Source organism: Pan paniscus, chromosome 8, assembly GCF_029289425.2.
Source record: "Pan paniscus chromosome 8, NHGRI_mPanPan1-v2.0_pri, whole genome shotgun sequence".
Classification (NCBI taxonomy): domain Eukaryota; kingdom Metazoa; phylum Chordata; class Mammalia; order Primates; family Hominidae; genus Pan; species Pan paniscus.
Window position 1 is genome coordinate 92,276,859 of NC_073257.2, and position 8,854 is coordinate 92,285,712.

Sequence of the window (8,854 nt, forward strand, 5' to 3'; positions counted from 1 at the left end):
TTCCGGCCTGGACAAAGACTGAGATCAGAAAATTAAAAAAAATTTTTTTAATTAAAAAAATGAGTAGAGGTAAATGAAACATAGAAAAGTTAATAAAGCCAAAAGTGATTCTTTGAAAAAGATCAATAAAACTAAAATTTTTTTTGAACTGATTGAAAAAAGACAGAAGGTTCAAACAAATAAAATCAGAAATGAAACTGGGGACATTACTACAGATCTTGCAGAAATAAAAACAATCACAAAAGAATACTATGGGTTGGGTATGGTGGCTCACACCTGTAATTCCAGCACTTTGGGAGGCTAAGGCAGGTGGATCACTTGAGGCCAGAAAGTTTGAGACCGGCCTGGCCAACATGGCAAAATGTTATCTATAATAAAAATACAAAAATTAGCCAGGCGTGGTGGCATGCACCTGTAATCCCAGCTACCCAGGAGGCTGAGGCACAAGAATTGCTTGAGCTCAGGAGGCAGAGGTTGCAGTGAGCTGAGATCGCACCACTGCACTCCAGCCTGGGTGATACAGTGAGACTCTGTTCAAAACAAAAAAAAGAATAATCTGAACAATTACATGCCAATAAGATAACCAACATGAAATGGTCAAATTCCTAGAAAGATATAAACTACCAAAATTGACTCAAGGAGAACTAGAATTAGTCATTAAAAGTCAATTACAAATTATTAAAATTTCAATGTAAGAGATTGAAACAGTGATTAAAATATAACAAAGAAAAGCCTGCAGATGGCTTCATTGGTGAAGTCTACCAAACATTCAAAGAAGAATTAACACCAAATTTTCCCAAACTCTTCTAAAAAAAATAGAAGATGAGACAAAAACACTGCCTAACTCATTCTATGAGGCCAACATTACATTAATACCAAAGCCAGACAAAGACATCACAAGAAAAGATTATAGATCAATATACCTGTTAAAAAATACAGAAATCCTCAGTAAAATGCTAGCAAATCAAATCCAGAAGCATATTAAGAAAATTATAGGCCAGGCATGGTGGCTCATACATGTAATCCTAGTACTTTGGGAGACCAAGGCAGGAGGATTGCCTAGGCCCAGGAGTTTCAGACCAGCCTGGGTAACATGGCGAGACCTGGTCTCTGCAAAAAAATTTTAAAATAGCCAGGCATGGTGGCACACACATGTGGTCCCAGCTACTTGGGGGACTGATACAAGAGGATCGCTTATGCCCAGGATATTGAGGCTCAGTGAGGCATGACTGCACCACTGCACTCCAGCCTTGGTGACAGGGTGAGACCCTGTCTCAAAAAAAAAAAAAAAAAAAGTAGGAGGTCCGTTCCAAGATGGCCGAGTAGGAACAGCTCCGGTCTGCAATTCCCAGCATGATCGAGACAGAAGACAGGTGATTTCTGCATTTCCAACTGAGGTAACTGGTTCATCTCATTGGGACTGGTCGGAAAGTGGGTGCAGCCCACGGAGGGCGAGCCAAAGCAGGATGGGGCATCGCCTCACCTGGGAAGTGCAAGGGGTGGGGGGATTTCCCTTTCCTAGCCAATGGAAGCTGTGACAGACTGTACCGGGAAAATCGGGAGACTATGATTCTAAACACTGCACTTTTCCAATGGTCTTAGCAAATGATACACCAGGAGATTATATCCCACACCTGGCTCAGTGGGTCCCATGCCCACAGAGCCTTGCTCACTGCTAGTCCAAGATGGAACTGCAAGGTGGCAAGCCTGCCTGGGGGAGGGGCGTCTGCCATTGTTGAGGTTTGAGTAGGTAAACAAAGCAGCCTGGAAGCTTGAACTGAGTGGAGCCCACCGCAGCTCAACGAGGACCACCTGCCTCTGTAGACTCCACCTCTGGGGGCAGGGCATAGCTGAACAAAAGGCAGCAGAAACTTCTGCAGACTTAAATGTCCCTGTCTGACAGCTCTGAAGAGAGCAGTGGTTCTCCCAGCATGGTGTTTGAGGTCTGAAAAGGGACAGACTGCCTCCTCAAGTGGGTCCCTGACCCCTGTGTAGCCTAACTTGGAGACACCTCCCAGTAGCGGCTGACTGACACCTCATACAGCCAAGTGTCCCTCTGAGACAAAGCTTCCAGAGGAAGGATCAGGCAGCAATATTTGCTGTTCTGCAGCCTCCACTGGTGATACCCAGGCAAACAAGGTCCGGAGTGGACCTCCAGTAAACTCCAACAGACCTGCAGCTGAGGGACCTGACTGTTAGAAGGAAAACTAACAAACAGAAAGGAATAGCATCAACATCATCAAAAAAGACATCCACACCAAAACCCCATCTGTAGGTCACCATCATCAAAGACCAAAGGTAGATAAAACCACAAAGTTGGGGAGAAACCAGAGCAGAAAAGCTGAAAATTCTAATAAACAGAGTGCCCCTTCTTCTCCAAAGGATCGCAGCTCCTTGCCAGCAATGGAACAAAGCAGGACAGAGAATGATTTTGATGAGTTGACAGAAGTAGGCTTCAGAAAGTTGGTAATAAACTTCTTTGAGCTAAAGGAGGATGTTCAAACCCATCGCAAGGAAGCTAAAAACTTTGAAAAAAGATTAAATGAATGGCTAACTAAAATAAACAGTGTAGAGAAGACCTTAAATGACCTGATGTAGCTGAAAACCACGGCACGAGAACAACGTGACACATGCACAAGCTTCAGTAGTTGATTTGATCAAGTGGAAGAAGGGGTATCAGTGATTGAAGATCAAATTAATGAAATGAAGTAAGAAGAGAAGTTTAAAGAAAAAAGAGTAAAAAGAAATGAACAAAGCCTTCAAGAAATATGGGACTATGTGAAAAGATCAAATCTACGTTTGACTGATGTACCTGAAAGTGACGGGGAGAATGGAACCAAGCTGGAAAACACTCTTCAGGATATTATCCAGGAGAACTTCCCCAACCCAGCAAGGCAGGCCAACATTCAAATTCAGGAATACAGAGAACACCACAAAGATACTCCTCGAGAAAAGCAACCCCAAGATACATAATTGTCAGATTCACCAAGGTTGAAATGAAGGAAAAAATGCTAAGGGCAGCCAGAGAGAAAGGTCGGGTTACCCACAAAGGGAAGCCCATCAGACTAACACCAGATCTCTCAGCAGAAACCCTACAAGCCAGAAGAGAGTGGGGGCCAGTATTCAACATTCTTAAAGAAAAGAATTTTCAACCCAGAATTGCATATCCAGCCAAACTAAGCTTCATAAGTGCAGGAGAAATAAAATACTTTACACACAAGCAAATGCTGAGAGATTTTTGTCACCACCAGGCCTGCCTTACAAGAGCTCCTGAAGGAAGCACTAAACATGGAAAGGAACAACCGGTACCAGCCACTGCAAAAACATGCCAAATTTAAAGACCATCAATGCTAGGAAGAAACTGCATCAAACAATGGGCAAAATAACCAGCGAACATCATAATGACAGGATCAAATTCACACATAACAATATTAACCTTAAATGTAAATGGGCTAAATTCTCCAATTAAAAGACACAGACTGGCAAATTGGATAGAGTCAAGACCCATCAGTGTGCTGTATTGAGGAGATCCATCTCACGTGCAGAGACACATATAGGCTCAAAACAAAGGGATGGAGGAAGATCTACCAAGCAAATGGAAAGCAAAAAAAATGCAGGGGTTGCAATCCTCGTCTCTGATAAAACAGACCAACAAAGATCAAAAGAGACAAAGAAGGCCATTACATAATGGTAAAGGGATCAATTCAACAAGAAGAGCTAACTATCCTAAATATATAGGTACCCAATATAGGAGCACCCAGATTCATAAAGCAAGTCCTTAGAGACCTACAAAGAGACTTAGACTCCCACACAATAATGGGAGACTTTAACACCCCACTGTCAATATTAGACAGATCAATGAGACAGAAGGTTAACAAAGATATCCAGGATTTGAGCTCAACTCTGCACCAAGCAGACCTAATAGACATCTACAGAACTCTCCACCCCAAATCAACAGAATATACATTCTTCTCAGCACCACATCTCACTTATTCCAAAATTGACCACATAGTTGGAAGTAAAGCACTCCTCAGCAAATATAAAAGAACAGAAATCACAACAAACTGTCTCTCAGACCACAGTGCAATCAAATTAGAACTCAGGATTAAGAAACTCACTCAAAACCGCACATCTACATGGAAACTGAACAACCTGTTCCTGAATGACTACTGGGTAAATAATGAAATGAAGGCAGAAATAAAGATGTTCTTCGAAACCAATGAGAACAAAGACACAACGTACCAGAATCTCTGGGACACATTTAAAGCAGTGTGTAGACGGAAATTTATAGCACTAAATGCCCACAAGAGAAAGCAGGAAAGATCTAAAATCGACACCCTAATGTCACAATTAAAAGAACTAGAGAAGCAAGAGCAAACAAATTCAAAAGCTAGCAGAAGGCAAGAAATAACTAAGATCAGAGAAGAACTGAAGGAGATAGAGACACAAAAAACCCTTCAAAAAATTCAATGAATCCAGGAGCTGGTTTTCTGAAAAGATCAACAAAATTGATAGACTGCTAGCAAGACAAATAAAGAAGGAAAGAGACAAGAATCAAATAGACTCAATAAAAAATGATAAATGGGATATCACCGATTCCACAGACATACAAACTACCATCAGAGAATACTATAAACACTTCTATGCAAATAAACTAGAAAATCTAGAAGAAATGGATAATTTCCTGGACACATACACCCTCCCAAGACTAAACCAGGAAGAAGTTGAATCACTGAATAGACCAATAACAGGCTCTAAAATTGAGGCAATAATTAATAGCCTACCAACCAAAAAAAGTCCAGAACCAGACAGATTCACAGCCAAATTCTACCAGAGGTACAGAGAGGAGCTGGTACCATTCCTTCTGAAATTATTCCAATCAATAGAAAAAGAAGGAATCCTCCCTAACTCATTTTATGAGGCCAGCATCATCCTGAGACCAAAGCCTGGCAGAGACACAAACAAAAAAAGAGAATTTTAGACCAATATCCCTGATGAACATCGATATGAAAATCCTCAATAAAATACTGGCAAACTGAATCCAGCAGCATATCAAAAAGCTTATCCACCAAGATCAAGTTGGCTTCATCCCTGGGATGCAAGGCTCGTTCAACATACGCAAATCAATAAATGTAATCCATCACATAAACAGAACCAAAGACAAAAACCATATAATTATCTCAATAGATGCAGAAAAGGCCTTCAACAAAATTCAACAGCCCTTCATAATAAAAACTTTCAATAAACTAGGTATTGATGGGACATATCTCAAAATAATAAGAGCTATTTATGACAAACCCACAGCCAATATCATACTGAATGGGAAAAAACTGGAAGCATTCCCTTTGAAATCTGGCACAAGACAAGGATGCCCTCTCTCACCACTCCTATTCAACATAACGTTGGAAGTTCTGGCCAGGGCAATCAGGCAGGAGAAAGAAATAAAGGGTATTCAGTTAGGAAAAGAGGAAGTCAAATTGTCCCTGTTTGCAGATGACATGATTGCGTATTTAGAAAACCCCGTCGTCTCAGCCCAAAATCTCCTTAAGCTGATAAGCAACTTCAGCAAAGTCTCAGCATACAAAATCAATGTACAAAAATCACAAGCATTCTTAGACACCAATAACAAACAGAGAGCCAAATCATGAGTGAACTCCCACTCACAATTGCTACAAAGATAATAAAATACCTAGGAATCCAACTTACAAAGGATGTGAAAGACCTCTTCAAGGAGAACTACAAACCACTGTTCAATGAAATAAAAGAGGACACAAACAAATGGAAGAACATTTCATGCTCATGGACAGGAAAAATCAATATCATGAAAATGGCCATACTGCCCAAGGTAATTTATAGATTCAGTGCCATCACCATCAAACTACCAATGACGTTCTTCACAGAATTGGAAAAAACTACTTTAAAGTTCATATGGAGCCAAAAAAGAGCCCGCATTGCCAAGACAATCCTAAGCCAAAAGAACAAAGCTGGAGGCATCATGCTACCTGACTTCAAACTATACTACAAGGCTACAGTAACCCAAACAGCATGGTACTGGTACCAAAACAGAGATATAGACCAATGGAACAGAACAGAGGCCTCAGAAATAACACCACACATCTACAACCCTCTGATCTTTGACAAACCTGACAAAAACAAGAAATGGGGATAGGATTCCCTATTTAATAAATGATGCTGGGAAAACTGGCTAGCCATAGGTAGAAAGCTGAAACTGGATCCCTTCCTTACACCTTACACAAAAATTAATTCAAGATGGATTAAAGACTTAAATGTTAGACCTAAAACCATAAAAGCCCTAGAAGAAAACCTAGGCAAAACGATTCAGGACATAGACATGGGCAAGGACTTCATGACTAAAACATCAAAAGCAATGGCAACAAAAGCCAAAATAGACAAATGGGATCTAATTAAAGTAAAGAGCTTCTGCACAGCAAAAGAAACTATCATCAGAGTGAACAGGCATCCTACAGAATGGGACAAAAGTTTTGCAATCTACTCATCTGACAAAAGGCTAATATCCAGAATCTACAAATAACTTAAACAAATTTACAAGAAGAAATCAAACAACCCCAACAAAAAGTGGGCAAAGGATATGAACAGACACTTTTCAAAAGAAGACATTTATGCAGCCTACAGACACATGAAAAAATGCTCATCATCACTGGTCATCAGAGAAATGCAAATCAAAACCACAATGAGACACCATCTCACACAGTTAGAATGACACTTATTAAAAAGTCATGAAACAACAGGTGCTGGAGAGGATGTGGAGAAATAGGAACACTTTTACACTGTTGGTAGGAGTGTAAACTAGTTCAACTATTGTGGAAGACAGTGTGGCAATTCCTCAAGGATCTAGAACTAGAAATACCATTTGACTCAGCGATCCCATTACTGGGTATACACCCAAAGGATTATAAATCATGCTACTATAAAGACACATGCACACGTATGTTTATTGCAGCATTATTCACAATAGCAAAGACTTGGAACCAACCCAAATGTCAATCAATGATAGACTGGATTAAGAAAATGTGGGTGCGGTGGCTCACGCCTGTAATCCCAGCACTTTGGGAGGCCGAGGTGGGCAGATCACGAGGTCAGGAGAGATCGAGACCATCCTGGCTAACATGGTGAAACCCCATCTCTACTAAAAATACAAAAAATTAGCCGGGCGTGGTGGTGGACGCCTATAGTCCCAGCTACTTGGGAGGCTGAGGCAGGAGAATGGCGTAAGTTTGTGAGGTGGAGCTTGCAGTGAGCCAAGATCTGGCCACTGCACTCCAGCCTGGGTGACAGAGTGAGACTCTGTCTCAAAAAAAAAAAAAAAAAAGAAAAGAAAAGAAAACGTGGCACATATACACCATGGAATACTATGCAGCCATAAAAAGGATGAGTTCATGTCCTTTGTAGGGACACGGATGAAGCTGGAAACCATCATTCTGAGCAAACTATCACAAGGACAGAAAAACAAACACCATATGTCCTCACTCATAGGTGGGAATTGAACAATGGAAACACTTGGACACAGGGTGGGGAACATCACACACCGGGGCCTGTTGTGGGGTGGGGGAATGGGGGAGGGATAGCATTAGGAGAAATACCTAATGTAAATGACAAGTTAATGGGTGCAGCAAACCAACACGGCACATGTATACATAAGTAACAAACCTGCACATTGTGCACCTGTACCCTAGAACTTAAAGCATAATAATAAAAAAGTAAATTATATATTATAACCAAGTGGGACTTATCCTTGCAGTAATGCAACAATGGCTAAACATACAAAAAAAATCAATGCAGTATGTCATACATTAATAGAATGAAAGAAAAAACACATGATCATCTCATTTTGACACAGAAAAAATATTTGCTAATATTCAGCATTCATCATAAAAATATGCAACAAACTAAGCACAGAAGTGAAATCCCTCAACATGATGAAAGGCATTTGTGAAAAACCTACCACTTACATTATATTCAGTGGTGAAAGACCAAAAGCTTTCCCCCTAAGATAAAGACGTCTACCTTCATACTCCATTTAATATTTCAATAGAAGTTCCAGCCAGAACAATTAGAGAAGAAAAAGAAGTAAAAGACACCTAGAAATAAAAGAAAATGAAGAATAAAAGAAATGAAGGGAGAAGTTAACCTATCTTTATTAGCAGATAACATGATCTTGTTTATAGAAAATTACAAGGAATATACATACACACATACACACTTAGTAGAGCTAATAAACTAATTCAGCCAAATTGCAGTACACAAGATCAACACTCAAAAAAAAAAGTTGTGTTTCTGAGAAGAAAATTTTAAGAAGCCATTTATAATAGCATCGAAAAGGATAAAATATTTAGGAATACATTTAACCAAAAAGTTCAAGACTTACCACACTGAAAACTACAAAAATATTGCTAAATAAAATTAAAGAAAAGCTAAGTAGATGGAAGAACATCAGTGCTTATGGATTGGTAGACTTAATGCTGTTAACATGTCAATACTCTAAAAATAATCTACAGAGTCAATGCAATCTCTAGCAACATCTCAGTGGCTTCTTTTGCAGAAAAGAAAAAGCTGATCCCTAAAAGTCACATGAAATTGAAGGGACCCCAAATCACCAAAGAAAGTCTTGAAGAAGAAAAAGTTGGAGAACTCACACTTTCCAATTTAAAAACGTACTACAATGCTATGGTAATCAAAATAGTGTGGCATTGCCATAAGCATACACACACGTACAGACACACAATGAGACAGTATTGAGATTCCAGAAATAAACTCATACAGATGTGATTTTTTGACAAGGGTGCCAAGAACATTCAATAGGGAAAGCATAGTC